The sequence below is a fragment of the Mauremys reevesii genome, linkage group 12 (assembly GCF_016161935.1).
Source record: "Mauremys reevesii isolate NIE-2019 linkage group 12, ASM1616193v1, whole genome shotgun sequence".
In the NCBI taxonomy this organism is placed as follows: domain Eukaryota; kingdom Metazoa; phylum Chordata; order Testudines; family Geoemydidae; genus Mauremys; species Mauremys reevesii.
In genome coordinates, this window is record NC_052634.1 from 5,368,501 (window position 1) to 5,390,429 (window position 21,929).

The following is a 21,929-nucleotide window of genomic DNA, read 5'->3' on the forward strand; positions in this document are numbered from 1 at the left end:
ATCAATATAACATTCTAATAAAGGGATAATTAGAAAAACATATTTTCGAGGAGGTTCATTATAACATACACACAGCTTGGCGATGTATTAAAAATGCTCATTATCAAGAGCCATCGCGGGCTGGTAATAGAATTTTTCCGGTAAGGAATCAGAGTAGCATGATTCATATCACTAGCCAAAAATGAGAAGGTTGTTTTGCAATAGTGGGGGAAGGGCACGGGGGGATAGCAGAGACATGGCGTTGTTGAAGCTTCAAGCTCATGTCAAGGGTAGGGGACCCTGCTCAATGCAAATCAATAATTAGCAAGCAGTGCTCCCCGGGCTGCATTACCCTCCGTGTGTGTGAGATGTGGGCTCCTCTTGCCACTAGGTACTTTGCTATTGCTAGTGACCTTATGCGGAAGCTGCTCAGATACTACAGTGACGGGCATGGATAGAATGCTGAAAGTTTTCCTTTCCCATTGTTGCAAAGCATTGGGCTGGAGGAAGGGAAATCTCATCTCCCGGCAACATTTCCCTAGTATATTTGAGTGCTGTGCCTTTAACCAGACATGCTGCCTTCCAGGCCTCAGCACGTCTTGCCTGGCAGCTGAGGAGGGAATAAGGACTGAGAAGCAAAGCAAGGAACAGAATTCATTGCCATGTTTCCAGCTGTGATGCAAAGAGCAGCTGGAGGTGGGACACTCTAAACAACTTCTGCTTCACTCATTCCCCTCTCATGCTGGTCCTACTGCTGTGTAACTGCACTGAGCTCAGTGGAGTCACTCTGATTTACACCAGGGAAAGACCGAGGAGAATCCGGCCCTGTGCATACAGAAATTATGCAGAAGAAGTTAAATCCAGACCTTGCAGACCCATGTGCTCAGCATGGAATGACACTATTTTATAGAGTGTTCCACTATTTTGCCCTTAAGGAAAAAGACACCCCACCCCACCCCTAGTTCTGCATATTTCAGACTTGGGAAGGATTGTTGGTGTGTAGCAAGTCAGTACCCAGGTGGGACCTCACCCAGCACAGGCAGAAGCTAAGTTATTGGAGCCTACCCAGTTACTATGACAGGCAGAGCTGGGACCTTCCAGCATCTCTCAGAAACCCGCAGTGGGGTCAGAATCCATGATCCCTTAGATACGCTGGCTAAATATTTGTTTACCTGGATTGTACTTGCTCTGTTGCAGTTTGCAAAGTTAACATTTTCACACCCTGTCCTGTGGGTACAGCTCCATTTCTGGCTCTCTCTAACCAATAACAGAAGTGCCACTCAGCTTCTCCCACTGAGTGCAAAATGGGTGTTGGGGGGTTGATTTTATTTCAGAGGCATCTGAGATGAGAGCAAATCCCTAGCCTAGCTCAGCTCTGGGCTAAACTCTGCTCTGAACTCAATCCCCTGTGCAGAAGGAGACAGTAACTAGTGGAGATCACCAACAACTTTCCAGCATTGGATGAGCTTCAAGGATGAAGAAGAGACACTGGCAGGACCCAGTTGCCCCATGCTGGCCCTGTTGGCTCCTGTAGATCTCTCTGTTCCTCCAAGTTACTTTCTGAGGATGAGCTTCCGCCAACCCATTTGAACGATAAATATTTCCTGCGTGCAGGCTCTCTCGAGGGACTTTCTCAGCACCAGGGGCAGGAAGGGAGAGGATGCTCCTGAACAGATGCATTTTCATCTCCTCACAGTTTCCTTTTTTAAAAATATTGGGGCTGATTTTCAAAGCTGCCAGGCCAGATCCTCGGCTGCTGGAATGGATAGTTCTCTTCAAGCCCTTTCCTAAGGAATCATCTGCCAATGATGGTGGGTGACTGTCCTGCATCTGGGGGAACATTCCACTCAGGGTAAACTGAGCTCCCGTCAATATTTCTCCAGCCAGTCAATGGAGCTGTGACAAGTGACACCAGCTGGAGCTCTGGTGCACCGACAGAAATGGGCCGTGTGGGTGCTCACTCCCAGATCCTTCTGGAACAAAAATAAAGATACTCTGCATTGGAAAAGCCAAACAGAGCAGGTAACCTTCTCTCCTCCCAGCCCAGTCTTGGCCTGATGCCAGCAGCAGAAAATATATCAAACCTCAGACCTTTGAAGGGCAAATACCTTATGGAGCAAGAGAGAGCTCCAAAGATGGAGCAGCCTGGGCTGATAAAGTAGTGCAGGGGAGGGACACCTGTGCCCTGATTCCCCTCTCCCATGGGTGTCAATCAGGTGTAACTCTTCTGAATTCATTAGGGCTGCACCACTGTGAGGGGGACCCAACCCCGTGTGAGTATTGTGAATGCAAAGTGCATCTACAGCCTTAGTGAACAGGGAGATGGTACCATTGGTTACTGATCACTGGCACATGTAATTGGTTATTAATTGCTTCAAAACATCTGCACAGAGAGACCCTCATAGTCGGGCAGGAGATGAGGAAACAAACTCTAAGGAGGAAAGAACAAGACAGCAGGTGCAGTATGGAAAGAGATGCAGCTAGCCACACCCCTACAGCTCTGCGTCTGCATCTCAGGGGTGAGGCACTCCGCTCACTGCTACCATGTGCTTTGCTGCTGGTGTGATGGCCCCCTGGCTGGGTCGTCCTCAAGGACTGACCCTACTACACGGACGCACAAGCCTCTACTGCCTGAGATAAGGGACCAAGCCTATTTGCTTGGACACAGAAGCAGATTCATAAATCTCTTTACATGGTCCAGCTACAAGAGGCTGACAAATCTCACCCCAGCTAAATGTGAGTGGGCTGCGCTGGCCCTCGGGGAGCCCAGTAATCACTGAGAGACAAGGGGGTACCTGGTGTGGTGTTCAGAGATCGCTCCAGGCTTAAGCCTCTTGCAAGAGCTCTGCTTTAGTATGAGTTTGGTTCCGACTGAAGCTAACAACGAGAGCTTCACAGCTCCCCGTCCAGATTGTCTGTCTGGGAAGCTGAGTCCTGAGCAACACAGTCCCCATACCCACGGCTGGGATACCTCACAGTGCAGCAGGCAGGCACTACCTGGGGCAAGCCAGGCTCTCTGTGCCCAGGTACCTGGACCATTAGGCAGCCTGGCAGGTGCTCCTGAGCCACCCCGAGTGCAGCGGGGGAGAGTTCCTGCCTGTCTGAGTGCCCAGAGGGAATTGGAGCTAAGCGAGCTACCCAGCAAAGAGACCCAGGATTGGCTCATCAGTGATAGTTTTTAATTTCGCTGAAAAGCAGAGGGAGCCGTCTAGTCCCTTCATGCTCCAGTAACTGTTAATTCATCACAATCCAGCGAGAAGAGGCCAAGAGGCAGAATTAAGTGAAGGCCTGATTGCAAAAGGCAGTGTTTAAGTACCAGAGAGAAGATGCTGCATCTTCCTTTCCCCTCATCACTCTTGTTGCAGAGTTACCAGCCCCCAAACGTCGCTAGAAGACTGCAGTGTTTTCCAGCCTCCGCTCGCTCCCAACTCTATGCAAACGATTCTTCCATTTCCAAGGGAACATCTCGCGATTCCTTGCACGGCCCCCATTTTAGAAGCAAACTGGCTGTCCCATGCCAGCCAATGGCACTGCCTTAGCTGGCATGGAATCCAGGGTCCCAAATTGGAAAGGCAGGCAGTATGTATGAGACCATAAGGCAGACATTGCCAATGCTGCTTACAGGTCTAATTCTCCCGAAGTGCGGACGGACAGGTGGAAACAGTGGGGCAGCCTAAAGGCAGAGAGTTGAAGTTTAAAGAAGGGAAAGGGAAGAATGGGGTGGGAGGTAGGAAAGGAAGAAAAAGGAAGAAAAGAATTGTGGGGGAAGGAATGTGGATGACAGTGAAAGCCAGCCCTAACTAGTGCCAGGGGCCACACATCAGTCCCAACCCTAACCCGAGCATGGGACCACCACCTGGATTCAACCCTTACCCCAGCCAGGATTCCCCAACTGGCACCAAACCTAACCCTAGTCTGAGACCGCCAATTAGTACCAACCCTCCCCCTGGGTCTGGGCCAGAAACCAGCCTCAACCCTAGCCTGGAGGGACCACCTGGCCTCAACCCTAACCCTAACCCTAGCCTGACCTGACCAACCAGCCCCAGCCCTAACAATAGCCCAGGCCACTAACTACTCCAACCCTAACCCTAGGCGCTGGTAACCAGCTGACCTCAACCCCGATCCAGAGTCATTATCTATCTGGCGGGATTTTGTACTGGCATCTTGTAAGAGGCATTTTTAGAGCACTTCTCTAGTTGCCAATATCGCCCCTTTCTTCCCCACTCTCTTCTCTTCTTGGCCTCTTCCCCCTGCGTTAGCAAAATAGTGGAGCTTTCTCCAGTGTCCTTATTCAGTGCTGTTACATGGGGGGATGAAAAGCAAGCGGCGTTCAGCGGGGAACACAGCACATCATCCTGGGCTCATTCCTTTGTTACTCTCCCAGGGCACATTACCAGAGATGATTAATTCAGCCCAGCAGTATCTCTCTTAGTGATACACCAAACCCTGCATTGCTCTCTCTAAATGTCAGTAGGGTGTATCAACAGGTCTGAATGCAATCAGGGAGTATTGTTAGCACAAATGATTATGGTGCTAGCATTTCCCCATTGGCCACAGGTGTGGAGCTTTGAGCTCATAACTCAGATTTCATGCACCGACTGGGGTAGCGAGGATAAAGAGTGTGATTTTGTTTTACTTTGTGCTTGAAGGTTCGTGCAGTTCCAAACTGAGGTTCGCTGCACCAGTCCTACTTCCTTAGCTTGTCCCGTGGTGTCTGTGGATGGTGGGAGGTGGATGGATTCCAGAGCAACATGCAATGTTACAGCACATTACATTTCAGCTCCTAATCCTACTCGGATAATAGATCAATTTCCCTTGCAGTTCCCCTGTGTACAACAGATTAGGACAAACAGGGGTTTGCAAGAAAAGTGGGTAGGGGACAAGACATGGGATTATTTCTGAATTTTTCACATTTTGAAAGGCAAAACTTTGCAAATAAGCAGAATTATATGTGCATTTCCTGAATGATTCCGTGCCATGAGTTTTCTCCGTTCTGCCAAACAAATGTCAGATGTTGGATGGTGGAAACAGGCTTTTGCTTATGACATAAAGCTACATAGGAGAGAATGACAGGTCAGAAACTCCACTGGGGTAAATGAGCATAGCCCCATTGAAGTCAATGGAATAACACTGATTTACACCAGCTGATGATCTGACTCAATTTTTTTTCATTTTCAAGATTCGAACAAGTTGGGGGATTTTTCTGCTTCGTGCACTTTGTTGCAATCTGAATATTAATTTTTATCCATGAATGGCATGGATAATAGGGAAAGGCTAGCCAAGTCAGCAGTTACCATGAAGACACTCTCCTCCCCTCCACGGGGCAGGTTAAGAGCTCCTTCCCTCTTATTCCAATCCAAAGCAAGTCCCAGGTGAAAGGCTGGGTGGTGGCTTGAACCTCTAACAGGGGAACCCAGTTCTGGGGTGAGGTCATGCCACTTGCATAGCCAAACCACATCCAGTTGTGGGGTGAAGTAGCAGATGGGCCTTCTCCGGTTAGGCTCCCTGGGGATTCATGCTGTGTCCAGACCATAAGTCTGTGCCCTGGACACTCCACATATTTATCCCTTCTGTGTAAGTCCCAGTTAAGCATAAGCAGAACAAGGTGTCACTGGTGCATAGGCCTCATGCTGGCTTTCAAAACAAGGAATTTCACCCCCAGTGAATGAATTCCATCCTATGCAATCTCCAGAGCCCAGAAAATCCTAGAAAGTCTTTTACTGAAATGTCCTTCGGGATGCACAAGAAGGTTGGTGTTGCTGGGATCCAGAACCCACCTACCGCCAGCTCCTTCCTCTGTGCCAAGGCCTGGAGTCCTCACCCCACCGCCCCCCATTTCAAGTCTCTTAGCTGAGCAGTTTGGATTCTTTTCCTGCGTTAATTGCTTTCTGGACCCCTCTTGTTAATGGTCCCTGGGGATGGGGCGGCGTGCTGTGCTAGCGTCTGTGTTCTCTGTAGCACACCCCACTCTGTTCTTTCTTATCAGCAGGTGCTGCAGCTTAAATTCCCTCTCTGCGAAGCTTCTGTTGTCGCTTTGATGTTGCAAGTTTATATTGTGTCCTTGTCGTAGATAATATAGCTCCTTCTGTTTCATTTTTAGCTGCAATTTCTTTTCTGCTCTTTATTGTGCAGATACAATAGCCCCATCTCACTTCTCCACGGACCGTATTGTCCTGTAATTGCTCTCCTATCTGGAAGGTAGGGGAGGATTCATTCTGATTTGATCACCTTCTTTTTCTCCATATAAATGATAAATTCCTCCATTTATCCGTCTTTTTGCAGTGATGTATCTGGCTATGGTGTGAATAAAAATCCCTTTACATAACAGCATGTCGAATTACAAATTCCCCATAATCTATTCTCCTGGATTCTTACAATGTTAACATACCTATTTCCTTTATATACTGAAAATGATTTTGATGCTAAGCCTCTGAGGCCTCTTACGTAGTGGGTGCAAATTGGCTGGAAACAAGGAGATGAAAACTTAGGAGAAGCTGCTAAGCATTTAAGACATTTACTCCTTTTGGGTGAAATCCTGTCTCCATGGAGGTCAATGGCAAACTCCCTTTGACTTCACAGTGGCCAGGATTTCACTCCTGGTATGAGCAAACGGAACAGGAGGCCTTTACCATGGGCAGTGAGCACTATAGATTGGTGGCTCACAATCTTCTCCAGCTGCTACCCAGGTTACCAGAGAACCCCAATCAGGTTGCCTCCCCCTGGACTTGAGCCCCACATGAGATCATGAACCTGTCATATGTAATATTGTGGCGCATAAGGCTGCCTGGGCTATTGTTCACCAAAAGTGGAAGGCTTTGCATGAAAATGGGTAAATATTGAGAGCCATGCAACATGGGAGGAAGTCTGTGCACATGCGGATGGCGCTCCCCTGGATTTGGCTGCATGGCAAACTCAGGCCATGTTCATTGAACTTTTCACTAAGGTTCACAAGCCTATTGTATGGCCCTTTGCGCATCCATACTAGTCGCACTTTCTTCCCAAGAGTAGTAATTAGCAACAACAGCAAGGCTCCGAGAAGGATTAGCCACTGAGGGGATAATGACAACGCCCAGAGTTAGGGTAGTAAATACTGAACAAATAGCCATGAGTTCTGGGTGGAAGCTAAACCTTCCTGCTTCAGGGCGTAAGCCAGCCTCTGATGAATGGGGTCAGGAGGAAACTTCTCCATCAATGCAGGTTTCCTTGCATCTCCCTCTGAAGCAGCCAGTGCTGGCCACTGCAGGAGGCTGGCCAGCGTTGGTCTGATCTGCTTTGTCAACTATGTTCCTGTGATAGCAACTGCTCCTTCACATGGACTAAACCTGATCACTCTGTCCTTCACGCTCGCCCGGGGGGTGATTACATGGCTCTCCGAGCCAGTCTCGGTGATCAGCAGCATGGTGCAGAGCCCTGCGGAAGATCCCTGCTCTGGCACCTTCTGACTCCAGCTTCATTTTCTCCTAGCAGAACACGTGCTGTTTGTTGTGTTGCTGCTACCTCGTGCTCCACCACCAATGACCGCTTCATCTCAGACTCTGCCCCATCCATCGTGGCTGCAGCAGTGGGATTGAGGCCCCAGGATTTCCCATCCAATACAGCCTGTCTCGGGTCCAGTTCACACATGATGCTCTCCCTGACAGAAGGCAATGCTCAGAAGGTTGATGCTGGTGATGTCAAAGGCTTTCACCAAGGATCATGCTTATAACTCCTGCCTTGGGCTGTAAATGTACCTGGAATCCCAGGCGCAATTTGAATGGCAGCTGCTTTAGACCAAGACATTTTAAGCTTGGTGTCATTTCTATTCCCATGGAAACAGCTTTCCTTGGGGGAAGAGAGAGAGGGCTGAGCAGATATTAGGCCAAATGCATCTCGGGTGCATCTCCATTGCATTATTATTTCCCTTATTATTTCCAAGGGAGGCTGTGGAATCCCTGTCACTAGAGGTTTTTAAGAACAGGTTGGACAGACACCTGGCAAGGATAATCTAGGCTGGATGCCTTGTCTGCAGTGTTGTTGTAGGTTTACTTGGTCTTGACTGCTCAAGATCCCTTCCCACCTGACATTTCTGAGCCTAGGATTCTGTGCATTTATGCAGTAGCCTCTGGGGCGGCAGGCAGCTCTCGCTCCTGTCCTGCTGTTTCATGATGTTATTCAGCATTTCCCCGGCAATAATCCAACCTCAGCAATTCCTGTAACAATAACACTTTTGCAGAAGAAATTGTATTACAATTGAACCACTATCATTAGTGATGGGCTGTTGTTATCCCAGAATCACACGCACAACAGAGCTGCGCTTATTACACAAGCAGCCATCTCAGTCCGGGCAGCTTTTATCACAAGATGCCAAAACCAAATCTCCCCATTGGGGATTGAAATTCCATGTTCTCTCTCCTCTTGTTTTCCTTCATTCTGTCCCACTGATGGGTGCCACCTTTGCTGAGCTCAATCTCTGGGCTCATCCCAAGGCACTGGGAGGTTAAATGATCAGCCCCAGTTAAACCAGGCCTTCCTTGACCATTGGCAGTAGGTGTCTTGCTCGGAAACCACCTGGACAGTGCTGGGTTTAATTTCCATTGCAGCTGATTTTCTGCTTGGCTATAACCAATCCAGGTGATCCACTATTGGGTTCAGTAGTACAACACCCAGCCTGTTACTGGAAATCACGTGAAAGCATCTTGGGACAGTTTCTCCGTTGCTCACCTCCTTTAATCTCTCTGTACCTCAATTCCCCATCTGTAAAATGAGGATAAAGGCACTTTCCTGTCTCCCAGTGGCATTGTTGAGCTAAACCCATTCATGAACATGAGATGCTCAGCAACTTTGCTGCTGAGGCCGAGTAAGGGCCTTAGCTCTCTACAGCAGAGTGTGGAAATGGCTGTGGGGGGGTGCAGGGCTTTGGGGAAGTGGCTGAGCAGCACGGTTATGTTCGGCTCCAGCCACGCAGAGCCTGCTCACCGGTCGGTATTTATGAAGGCTCTGCCATAGCTGCCATTTTCCCTCCTCACCCAGCAATGCCAGCTCCCCTTCAAAGCTAATGGGCTGGCACAACTCCAGTGTCACTGGTAAAACATGCTCAGGTTTTACAAGCAGAGAAATTATTTTATTGGCACAGACTCTTCTTTACAATCCCAGCATAAAAACTGTCCAGCCCTGTAAATCAACCTTGGGAGCGATCTCCCCCTAAGCAGGCAGGGGACCCTCACTCAGCTCCGAGTGAATTCATGTAAAAATGGGTTATCAATTTCTGATCAGGGAGATTTCAGTTCCACACTGCGTATTTGATGGCGGCTTAGCTGCCTGATTCTCCACTTTCACCCGAGCAAATGCCGACGGTCGGATCTTCAGCTGGTGTAAACTGGCGTGGCTCCTTTGCCTTCTGTGGAGCTACACCAATTTACACCAGCTCAGCATCTAGCTCCTTATTTTATCTCCATGGCCTTATCTATACTACGGACACTTGGCATGCTAACCACCACATAATCCCATTAGTATGCCTGTAACTCACTATCATAGAATCTCAGGGTTGGAAGGGACCTCAGGAGGTCATCTAGTCCAACCCCCTCTACACATACAAGTACTCCCAGTGATGCACAGGTGTTTCAGCCACGGCTTAGTGCAAGGCTAACCATCCTGCCTGCGTCTACTGTGCCAGCCTCCAAGGCTCCACCAGTGCAGGTTGAAGATTGCTGGTGTAAATGAACAGGTTGAGTGCTGGCAAAGCTTTGGATGGAATGCCACGCTGTTCTTCCAGAAGGTGCAGTCTAGGGGGCCTGAGGCCAACAGCTGGGGGGACTCCTTCAGGATTCTGGGCTGCTTCCAGGGGCTGAAATAGTCTCTGCTGTAAATCAGAGCAATCCCAGGAGTGCTGCAATTTACAGCAGTCTCCCCAGGGCTGCCTGTGCAGTGCTGGCCAGTCCAGACCCAGGCAGAATCTCTGTAGCAGCAGGCACGACAGAGCCTTGCTCCCCATGCCACCTCTCATCCCCAGGCAAGGCTGGGGCAGAGGCTTCTGGAGAGGCGGGTTGGGCAGCCCTATGCAATGCCTGCACTGAGACAACTCTCCCCTCGGCCCCACAGCCCCAGCGCCTGCCCCTGTGCATCACTGGAGCAGTGTGCACAGGGTGAGCTGGGACAAAATCCTCCCTTTGTGTGTTTCAGTCAGTACGGCCTTATGGGGGAGAGGAGAAAGCGGGGAGTACAGCTCGATGGGGTAGGGGTCGAGTTGAGGAGAAGCCTCAGCTCAGAAAACCGGTTTTCCTGAACAAATCAATCCTCGTTTCCCCCAGTCAGTGTCCGCACTGACTACCTCCAACCACAGCTGTCTGAGGCACAAATCTTCCGCTGCAGCCGGCGAGTGAGATTGTTTTGCTCTTCAAAGGGACTTGCCTGCGGCCTGAGCAGCCAGTTCTCTCTCTTGTTCCCTCACAAACTGTTATTAACATTCCACCAGCTCTTCTCTGAGGCAGCCCACTGGCTTCACCCAACCCTAGATGGAGGGGCCAGAAAGACCTCTGAGATCATCTAGTCCAACCCCCATTGCCACCCAGCAGGGTCCTGGACTCTCCCCAGAATTAACGCCTTCCTTAACCCACCAAGGGCAGTCAGTGTCTTGGCAGTGTCCTTTGGTACTCCTGCTCAGTGTGTGATCTAAACAAGCAGGGCTTTTCACACCACAGCGGCCCTGCCAACGGCCAGGAGCAACACTGCATTACGTTTATAGAATGCCTGCACCCCCACAAGCTGGAGGGGCTTGTGCCTTTGGTCCCAGATTCTAACATTCTAAAAGCTATTTTAGGGACCGTCTTTTTGGAGGGGGGTGTACAGCACCTAGCACAATGGGGTCCTGGCCCATGACTGGGGCTCCCAGGTGCTACCATAATACAAATAATAAAGATAATGAACTAACCTTCTAAAATACCCAGCCCTCTTCCCCCACCACCATTCAGAGCTGATCGGTTTTACACGGGCCGTGCTTCAGTGGCTTTCCCTGCTGCTCCATCATTTAGTCTGTGTGAGCAGGAGGCCTAGATGCACCCTATTCATTGACCCTGCACAGAGTTTGGTTGCTAAGTGGTTCTGGCCCTCCAGGAGTGGGGACGCAGAGGGGAGTGGGAATAGAGCTGCTGTGCAGAAGCCAGACCTATTGGACACATTGGTGTCTTTTCTTGAATACTCATTTCTGGGCAAGTTGTCCCCTTAGGTGCCAGGAATTTATCTGGGGCCATGACAGGCACTTCAGAAAGAAAACAAAGACAGAGGCAGGGAGGCAGGAGAGGGAGCTGTAGGGAGAGTCAGGCAGAGGAGCAGCTGATAATCTCCAAGTACTCATCAAAGGAATGTAGGGCTGCAGAATCCAGACCGTGCCCTGCAAAGTAGGTGGTGTAGACAGATGACGCTTTTTGGAAACGGGGCTGAATTTCAGATGTTTCCCCAGAAGGCTTTGCTCCTGGAGATGTTAAATAAAGATTCATGTGATCATCAGAACCATCACAGTACGGAGCTGGGCTGCTGTCGGAGCCATCTGCCCCCAGCTCCTCCAACAAGTTGCATTTGGTTAACATCCTTGTTTACACAGACACCAGTCTGCAGCTGGTGTAAACTGGCTTCGCCCCATTGGAGACAATGGAGCTGTGCTGAATGACACCAGCTCGGCCCTGAATGTGGATTTCTTAAGGGTCGATTTGCAAGGGGGGATTTCCGAGGCAATGCAGCCAGGAATAGATGCTTGAATTCTTCCAAATTCCCTGAACCGTATTGGAAATATCCAGCTTTTTTGTCTGCGATGGAGAGCTGCAGAGCAAGATCAGAGCTGCTGGAGAAGAGGGAGGGTTCTCTGCAGGGCCAAGAGGTTCAGGAACAAAGCAGCTTTCTCCTGATGAAACCTCTTCTCTCTCAAGTCTCCAGTCTCTGGTGAAATCTGTCCCTAGGCTTCCATGGGCTTCAGCAGCTGAATATTGGCTTATCTCCCCCTCTCAGGTGCTGTCTCTATGCTCCATCCCAGATGGAAGCAGTTGTGACAAACATGGGCAGCAGGGAGGAACCTGGAGCTTGCTTTGGGGCTGACAGCTGGGCCACAGGCTGAGAGGAGGGAATTTCATTTCACAGACCTGGTAAGTAAAGATAAAGTTCAAACAGCCATGCTGCCACAATGCCTCTCCCCAGCTTTGTCTAGGAATTCAAGAGCCAGTGCCCATAGCGGGCTGCTTCTGGTTAAGGTGGCAGTCAACCCTGCAGCTGGGGCTTGGAGGATTTGGGTATTTAGATTTGATGTAGAGTCTGTTTTTTCACCCTGATTCCTATGGACAGTGCCTGTCTGCCTACATCCTTGGGGTCATTTTAGGAATAAGGCATTTGCGCATGGAACTCAGTTATGTGAAATTAATTACTGGGAGTCAGCACCCTTTCTTTGGGGCTCCTGTGATCTCAACCGTGCTGCCTGTTTCCAGCAGCTGGGAGCTTCTGAGCTTGAGCCCTCTCCCTACAGTCACTCCTGTGAATTCAGAGCAGCCCACACTCTGTCATGTATCAATGCGGATGTGACGCCGGTTGCACTGATCTGCACTGACACAAGCAATAACACGGCTGGAATGGGGAGCTTTGCAGCTCTGACCAGCTCTCTCTCAACAGAAGCATGCTTTTTGCTTTGACAGAGAGATGGGTTACTAGCCCATTGCACCATCCAAACCCTTCCAATAAATTGGAACTGGAATGATGATCATGGCAGTCCCTAAAAAATCAGTGCTGCCTAATATCCCACTTGTGTGATGAATTAATAAAGAAATGCAGAAGACACACACACTTGACTGTGAGAAAAATGAGTGGAAGGCAGCCCTCAGCTGCTATGATAGTCCAGAGGACATTTTAAAGTGTGTGGTGGGGCTGATGGAGCTCAGCCCCTGTTGCTATGATGAGGATGGTTACCAGCATATTGCACCATCCCCATCCACCAAAAAATTAGGGCCAGGGCTGATGATGAGATGGATTTTCAGCTTTTTTTTTTTCAGCTTATGCTGATGATGATGATGGGATTGTCAGGATGTTGGTGTTGAGTGCTGCACTATCGTGTCTATCTGCAGCATTCAGTACAGATAGGGGTGACATGTAAAAGAGTCAGAGGATTGTTTTTCTTTCCTTCTGTCTGGAGATTTTTAAAAGGATTCTTCTGAATTTCTTCTTGTAGACCAGGCCTCAGCAGTTTTACATCTGGGAGCCTTCACAGTGCTCTCGCTGGGTGGATTTCTTTTGCTTTTTGTGTCCAAACTATAAAAAATCCACCATCAGACCCATGTTTACTTTTGTTTTAAAAGTATAACTCTATCTTTCTGGCCAAGTGTCCTGACTGCATGTTCAATTTCTGAAACGTCTGCACATGGAATTAAAAAACTCGTGGTACTCTAGGAAAAAACAGCACCCCTTTGTCTCTCTCCCACCCCCAAAGCTAATGAACAGAAGGGAGATTTCTCCTTCACCTAGGAGAGTGCAGCTCAACCACTGACGCTCGGAGCCGAGACAGAGCTCCTTAAAAAGAGGGGGCCAGAAGGTCATATACGTGAGGTGTTGGACCAGCCACAGGTCGATCCAGTTCCACCTTCCACTGCTGAGCGCAGGGGGCCAAGAGAAGACCCTAGCGAGATGGATGTGTAACGCACCGTGTCATGTCTCCGTCTAGGCACTGGCCCACATATTGGATCACCGCCTGCTTCTTTCACAGCCAGTGGAGTTAGTCCTTTGGCTCAGCTTGGCTCAGTCATCTGCATCGTCCCACAGGAGCACCATTGCAAGGGGGGCTTGTAGGAGGAGATGGGGTTATAAAACCGCAATGTAGATGTTCAGGCTCGGGCTGGATCCAGGCTCTGGGACTCCATGAGCGGGGGAGGGCCTGATCCAAAGCCTATTCGAAAAGATCCCCATGGACTTCAATGGGCTTTGGATCAAGCCATAATTGATTTGTCCCTTCAGCTGCTGATCGTGCATCTTCCAGGCTGAATGCAACAGCATGCAGAGAACACAGGGCTCCTGATCTGTTGCTTCAAGCTATTTTTCTGACCGGTAACTTCCAACCGTTGCACCTCTCGGCATTCTTTGAGCTTAAAAACTAAACTGCTGATCCGATCCTGTTGGAAAACCTAGAATCTTGTCAATTTCCTGCTGGGCACAACTTCAATCTAGGGCGTGTGCTTATGGCCAAGTTATCAAAGCTGGAGAAGAAGATAACAAGAGAAGAGCTGTGACAGCCCATTAAATCCAGCCTCACTGTCAGGTTTAACTCAAACCCAACATCGCTTGCAGCTGTAGGAGTGGGAGGCGTTCGCTAGCAAGGGCCAAAACATCAGCTTTTGCTATAAAGAGAACATGGAAGAGGCTGGTTTCCTTTCCAGTTTGCTGTATTTTATTATTTATACAGCACCATGGGTGTAGGTGGCACTTTGCAGACAGATAAGAAGACCTGGTCCCTACCCTCTAATAAATAATGTACTATTATTATTTTGTTTTAAACATTGATAGGCCTAAAGACAAGGTTTGGAAATAACACCGTCCTTCTGACACTAACTTACAACATGTGCCACTGGTTAGTAAAGACTCCAGCATTTGCGGCCTGAGTCTGTCATTTGGGGCTTGAGCCAATGCTCTTTGGAGTCAGCAAGATCCGACATGTTAGGCAGCATAGTCTAGTGGGCTGGGACTCGGGAGACCTGGATTCCCTTCCCGGCTCTGCCACTGACCTACAGTGTGACTCTGGGCAAGTCCCTTCCATTTGTTTCTCCTCTCACCCTGTGTCTGTCATGTCTATTTAGATGGTGAGGTCTTGGGGCAGGTCTTCCAGTGAACTCAGCCCAGAGGCATCCTGAGCTCAGCTGGGACCTCTAGGTGCTACCGTAACACAAATAACAATCCTATGTGTAAGACAAGAAGAGCCTTTCCATTGATTTCAGTAGGCTTTGGAGCAGGTGCGTACGCTGAAGGGAATCAGGAGGCGCTCCACTGAAATCAATGAATTTGCACTAGTGTAAATGAGAGGGAGACTCAAGCCCTTAAGTCCAGTTTATCCCTCTGCTCTGAGATGCCTGTCAGTCAGTCACTTCTCCGCAACCGACTGATGAATAAGCAGCGATATTTAATTATTCTTGCAACACTGCCAGCCCTGGTGCAGGATGAGATAGGCAGTGGCTCTTTGATCACAGCTGATCTTGGTTTTTGAAAGTCACTTTTTCCATCTTAAAGAGATGATGCCCCAGTTAAGGGGAAAATAACACTCACTCACTCGCTCTCTCACACACAGATTCTGGGTTGTTTGGATGTTTTTGGTAGGTTTTTTTTTATTCATTTGAGCCGCACTTTATACATCCAGATTCCCCAAGTAACTGGAAATAACAAATAACAAAAAGGTGCATTGTTTCTGCTCAAGAGAGAAACACTAGAATTCCCCTGAGAAATTCTGCGCACACATGTGGGGCTTAGGGCGACTCTGACAAAGAGCTGAATTTTTGGTCCTGTGGTTAGGGCACCAACGTAGGAGACCCAGGTTCAGCTCTCGGCTCTGCCACAGACTCTTTTGTGATGTTGGACATGTCACTTAATTTCTGTGATCTCAACTCCCCATTGTTCTTCCAGCCTTTGTCTGGTTAGATTGTAAGCTCTTTGGAGCAGGCTTTGCCTTCCACTATGTTTCTGCTAAGTGCTTTGCATAATGGGTCCCTGAGCTTAGATGAGGCTTAAATATAGATAATAAATAATTATAACAATGGCTGCTTCCCCAAACCCAACCCAAACTCAGATAATTCCCCCAGCCCTAGTTTTCTCTCTCTCTCATATTTTCCAGCAGCTGGGTGTCTCAGTTGCGCCAAGCTCTTTGCTTGCCTTAAGCCAGGTCTCTCTGGGCCCTGAGCTTGCTGCCCGCCCCTCCACCCCAGCTGGCTCAGCTCACATTGCATCCTTTGGATGCCTTGCTGCGGTTCCTCCTAACCCATTTGCATGGATGTGAGCGAGGCCGAGGAGGGCCCTGCGATCCATTTTATTCTCCCCTTGCAGCCCTCTGAAATGTGTTAATGTAAAAGTGATTGATGGCCTCCTTCATTGCTCTTTGAATTATTGAGAAAATAATTACAGGAGCAGCAGCACCTGGGGGCCCTGTGTGTGAAGCTGACGCGCTCGGTGCATCGAGATGCTCCGTCTCCTCCAACCACAGTCTCTCCGACTCGCTGCTGGGTGATTCTCAATCAGCTGCCTGTGACGCAAAGCCACTGGCTGGAGCTGGCTGCTGTTTCAGCCAGGTGTTGCTTTGCCATGCGCTAGATCCAGCGCCTCCCCAATGGCACCTCTGAAGGCCACTGCCGCTTTCGCAGCCAGGCAGAGAAGCAAATGCAGTTCTGTGCATGGAACGCTTTGCATGATTAAAATTATGCTGAGAAGGGTCTAAACCAGAGATCATTTACATTCTTTTCTTTCCCATCATGCCTTTCTGGGGAGAAGGAAAGGGAATGTAAGCTCTGATCTACACACAGATTTGGAACCATATAACTATGTTGGATGGGGAGGTGATTTTTTATTGATATAGCTATACCAGATGACCCTCGGGCAGATATACTGGTATAAAGGTGCCTTGCACCAGAAAAACGTATTCTGTTTCCCGTAAGGGGGAGCGATACTAGTATAAACACCTTGATACTAGTATAATGCATCCATGCTAGGGGGGTTGTACTGCTGTAGCTGTCGTGGTTTAGTTTTTTGTGTTCAGAAAAGCCTTAAATTAGTTAATAGTCCTGCTGTAATGAGCAACAGGCAGATTTTCAGAAACACTCAGCACCCACAATTGGCTTCAGATTTTCCAGGAAGCTCAGCTCCCAGTTCAGCATCGAAATGAAGTGGCTAGATTTCCCACCCATTCTGTACCCAGCAGGATCCCCTTATCCCCCAGGGCTGAGCCCCTTTGAGAAGCTGGCCCTGACTGCCTAGGCAGAAACATGTTTCCAGTAATAGTCAGGGCTGGTTTATGCTTTCCCCATTGCCATTGCTTGGTTGCTCTGCATTCCCCTGCAGCAGCAGCACATCTGAATCAAAGCTGCTGCTCGCTTCTGCTGGTGCTGTCTGTTCCCCGTGATCATAATAAATAGATAACAATAAAATAACAGTAATGGTCATTAGCTATATACTCATACCAGAGCAATGAGCGCCATAGGGATGTCTATGAATAAATCAGTCTAGTGCTTTTCATCTTCAGAGCTCCCAAGCGTCGTGATACTGACTCCTTTACATTCAGGATCAGTTCCACGGGGTTTCAATCATGATCCATGTTGCAGCTATTTGAGATAGCTTTTTAATCAGACAGTGCTGCCTAGGAATGGAGAGCAGCCACTGGGTGAAAACATGGCAGTGGCACCTCCTCATTATCTTTGGACATGCTCATGTTTTCATATGAACAGTGTTGTCATGACTCAGCCCAGGAGACAGAAACCCTCCCAAATGCCACACTCTCCTTACCACTAACTGTCCGGCCCTTTAACTTAACTTGATCTAAAGCAGGCCAATCAACCCAATGCTGTGGATGCAAAGGAGCCAGGCTAAAACTACAGCAGCCTGGTATGTTCCTAAATTTGGATGTGAAGTGGATTGTAAAGGTATTTTAATGGACAATAGTCATTACCTAAATTAGTTCATTAATCCAGCAGTTCAGAATCTCATTAGCTCCCTGAGACTCCTAGGAAGAGGTTAACAAATTAGTTTACCCTTAAGAGGTCCTGGATGAAACACCATTAAGGAGAGACGTCATGGTGGGTGATGGATGGATGTTTGCTCTTCATAAAGCCCACCTGATGGAGCTTGGAGCCATTACCAAACAAGGGGATCTCAGAACTGCATTAGGGAGCTGTGTTCCGTATCCTGTGTTGCATTGGGATGGAGCTCTCCTTCCTCAACCTTCCTTCTCCTTTGTTAATTTTACACCTCCTTTGCACAGGTACGGCTGATTACACAAGGCATTGGAGAAGCAGATACTCAGTCTATGCCCCGGAGAGAACAGGCCTTCACTACAGCCTACTAGGAGAAGACTAGCCACAGGCATCCAGGGACAGGACTTGGGCTCCACTGAGTGGCTTTTCAACCTCAGTCTTTGTCAGGTCCAGCAGCAAAGCAATGCCTGAAGATTGACAGTACAGGTCCGAGAGACTCTTTCAGATACACACAATCTCTCTCATATGAACAGAGAGGATATTTTTGACAGCATGATTCTGAGACAAGAGTGACACTTTCCTTCATCCAGTGAGAAATGGCTTTGGTATTTACTTCGCTGGACCGGTCTGCATCATTTCTGGAACAAGGGCTTTGAAAAATTCACATGCTAATTAGAGCCATTGGTTCCACGATGATTGAAATGCACGGGCTTCCCTGTTGGTCAAAATGTGCTTTTGTCTGCAAAATTTTCAGATTAATGTTCATCACACACAGACAGATTTGAGAAGAGATGACATTGTATTTGCAATAACTCGTGCTGTGTAGTAATCAACAAATTAAAATGCAGTCAATACTGCTCAGGAACATGTGCAAGTGATCTGTTCCTTTCCTTCTGAGGAGTGCCTGATACTAGCTGTTTGGCTCATACTAAGTAGTGAAGGGAAAAGCTTCAGGATGCACAGAGGCTGGGAATGGAAGTTCAACTAGTTTGTATCCAGACCAGTGACCAGTTAGGGCTGGATCCTAAGTCCACTGATGTCTAACTCCCAGTGGCTCTAAAACCTTGCTGGGAAGTGTTTTTCTTACGAGATCCCCATGTTTTCCTGGGTTTGGTCAAGCTAAAAATACGTCCAGAAAACAGCAGCTTTGCATGCAATATCTCCCCTCTCATCTCGTCTGAGGGAGGTAGTGCACAGCTGCACTGGGGCACAATATCCGCTGGCTGGTTTCTGGGTGGAGTTTTTGGCGTTTGGTTTGACCTATAAACTGCACAAGTGGTTTAAGAACAATAAGGCTGTACCGGGCATGTCAGGATGCAGGCTCGGGCACTGAAAGCCAGGACTCCTGGGTTCTATCCCAGCTGTGAACACTGGGCCCCGTTCCCAGGTACTCTGTTCAGCACTTGGTGCAGGAGCAGAGAGACAAAGGTGGCTTTAAGCCAACTGGGTGTCCTGGAGCAAACTGGGAACTGCCCAGCCCCCAATATCAATTAGAGCAGCCTGGTGCTGCTCTAACTTACGCTCTGCTGTACGGGTAGCGTGCTCTGGCCAAACCCCCTCCTTGCCTTTGACCCACCTCCTTCTTCCCCCAACACCCTACCTACCTCTAGGGCTGGGAACAGGCCCCTTAAGCTAGCTCAGTGCCTGCCAGGGAGACCACTTACAGTGGGCTATTTTCAGGAGCTCATTTCCACCCTCTTGTTGCTGCACAAAGGGCCTTAGTGTCAGTGAGAGTCAGGCCCATCCCTTACTTTATACAGCACTTGTACAACGCCAGGCCCACGTTGTAGCTCTGTGTTCCAGCAGAGGCCTCCACTTCTTCCTTTTCCTTTGCTAGGATGTGGTCAGCCCTTGGAATAAATTGAATGCAGCTGACCTTCCATCCAACCCTTATCAAATGGCCGTCTAATGCTGCCTCACTCCCCTGAACAGTCCTTCCTTCCTGGGACTGCATCTTAGACTCCCCCCGTCCCCACTCCCACACACCCCGATTCCAAGCAGCAGTTCTGCTGCGCCTGGAAATGCGAACTCACAGCAGCCGTTGATTTGACGGAGAGCTTGCTTGAAACCAAACAGGGTTCTGCAGCCAGGAATTAATGTTTTGGAACACAATATTATTGGATTGATTTTAAATAGATGTTTCCCTTCTCTTTGGTAATAAAGTGAGTGCTGCTAAGGAAACCAGAGGAAATGATATAAGCATTGCCTGCTTATTGCTTTGAAAGTGTGTTTCGATATTCCCCTCCCACTGTTGGTGCTGGAATGTGAGTGCCAAATGACAGGCAGAAGAGAGCAGATGAATACCTATTTATGCAGAAATATGAAATGTATGAATAGTTATTTTGAGGACCAATGTATTTTGACAGGTATCTAATTTCATTCTGTTGATAAAATGCACTTTGTCAAGTACTTTCTTATGTTCTGTAGTTGATGGCTGTTTTTTTCCTTCCAATCTCTGTGGGTAAAAAAAAAAAAAACCCAAAACACATTTATCAGACATTACAATGCAATTTAATTTAATGTCATCATAAATGTGTTTAAAAAAAGAGAGAGCGCGATGCAAATATCCGGAGATTATTTATGCAGCACAAACAACAGCAGAAAGTAAAGACGTTCCGGTAATGCACAGAGGCACATTGAATGGCTCATTTGAAAATTGGTGATGAACAAGAATCCACCCACCCCATTTTCCACTAGAAACGGCGGAGGAGGAGGAGTATTTATTATTAATTGTGTTTCTCGGGGTAGGGCGTAAGGATCAGCCAAGAATTGTATTAAGCACTAAACAGACACTGACGGTCCCTGCCCCAAAGCACTTACAGCCTAAATAGACCAGCCAGACACAGAGTGGGGGAAGGGGTAGCATGCACAAGCAGAGTGAACAATATGATTGTCACAAATGGCTCGTTATTGCCACCATTTTTGTTGTTGTTTTGGGTGAGTTTAGTTAGGAAGAGAGCCACTCAATAGAAAGATTTGAGAGAGTAAGGGAAAGGGACGAGAGGGGTAGGGCAGGGGAGAAGACAGTAAGAGAGGGCAGATGTGCAGTGACGAGACTGAAAGGAAACAAAGGATGGGCTTGTGGTTCAGGTGCTGACTTGGGAAGCGAGAAATGTGGGTTCCATTTTCAGCTTGGGCCCTGATTTCCTGAGTGTCTCTATGCAAACGAGTGCCCATCTCTGAACCTCTGTTTTCCCTCCCACCCCATGTGTATCTAGACTGTAAGGTCTCTGGCTGCGTCTTATTGTCTTCCTGGACAGCACCCACTGCAATGGGGCCCTGAGCTCAGTTGGGAATTTTAGGCACTTCTGTAATACAAATAAGAGGGCTAGTCAAAAACTTCCATCAAAACTATTTTTGGATGGAAAATTGGGCTTTTGACTTTAAAAAAGTATCTGCTTTCCATGGAGAACTTTGACTTTTCATAGACAAACCAAAAACTAAAACTGGAAACTTCCAGTCAAAAACTTGAAATTTTCTCTGAAAGAAACCCCATTTTCCTGCCAGCTCTAACCAGCTAGATCAAAGAGCTGCTACAACCCTCAGCACCTCCTCATCCACTGCGCAGTGCACTTCCCTTCACCTTGCCTTTAATAATATAGCACAGAACACAGCAGACTTCAGTGCAGAAAACAAAGCAACATGCTGTTCTCTCCCCAAGTCTGTGGGTTAGGATGGAAGAACGAACAAACGTTAGTCATGTCATGTAATACGTTGCTGGAAGGTGCCCTGATACCACGGTGAGGGGCCTGGGATAAGAACCCGAGCATAACAAAACTGGCTGCGATGCAACAGCAGTTTGCAACATTTGACAGGATTGCAGCACTAAGTGGAACGAACTCTGCTGGTGGCCTCTCTTTCCCATTTAAGTCTATAGAGCTAGTGAAGAAAGCAGAATTTTTTTACTGTGGCTAATAAACCCCCAGTGCTTCCAAGAGACAGCGGATATTAAATATAGTGGACAAACAACAAGGAAAAATAGCCTATTTGTGTCTAACTCACTTTCCATAAGAGGAAAGTTAATGGCTGTTTCACTGAGTGTTGCAATTTCCTAATTCCTTTGGTGTCAATAGCTGATTGTCTTGATTCAGGCAACACAAATGTGTCAGCGCTGGAGTTTCAATCTCCATTTAATGCATTTCTCGGCTGTGGTTATTTCGCTGATAATGCAAGGGAATTTCATGGCTTTTTAAGCAAGACGAGGGAGCATGGCTGGATTTACTGCCAGTGAAATATTGAAAGGAGGAAGTTCAATTTAGCAAGGGTGGCTGTGGGTTGCTGATC

At 48.2% G+C, this 21,929-nt stretch overlaps 1 protein-coding gene across 13 annotated transcripts in view; it reads left to right on the top strand.

Annotated features, from left to right (window-relative positions):
- Window positions 1-18,515, top strand: part of LOC120375811 — a 371,245-nt gene extending 352,730 nt beyond the window's left edge. For 11 of the 13 annotated variants that reach the window (XR_005586796.1, XR_005586795.1, XR_005586804.1 and 8 more), the window contains one exon: window positions 17,933-18,515. The gene's annotated coding sequence lies outside the window, so the exon portion shown is untranslated. Of the gene's footprint in view, window positions 1-11,955; window positions 12,090-17,932 lie in introns of all 13 variants that reach the window. The other 2 variants (XR_005586813.1, XR_005586814.1) reach the window with 1 other exon arrangement.
- Window positions 18,516-21,929: the final 3,414 nt, after the last annotated feature.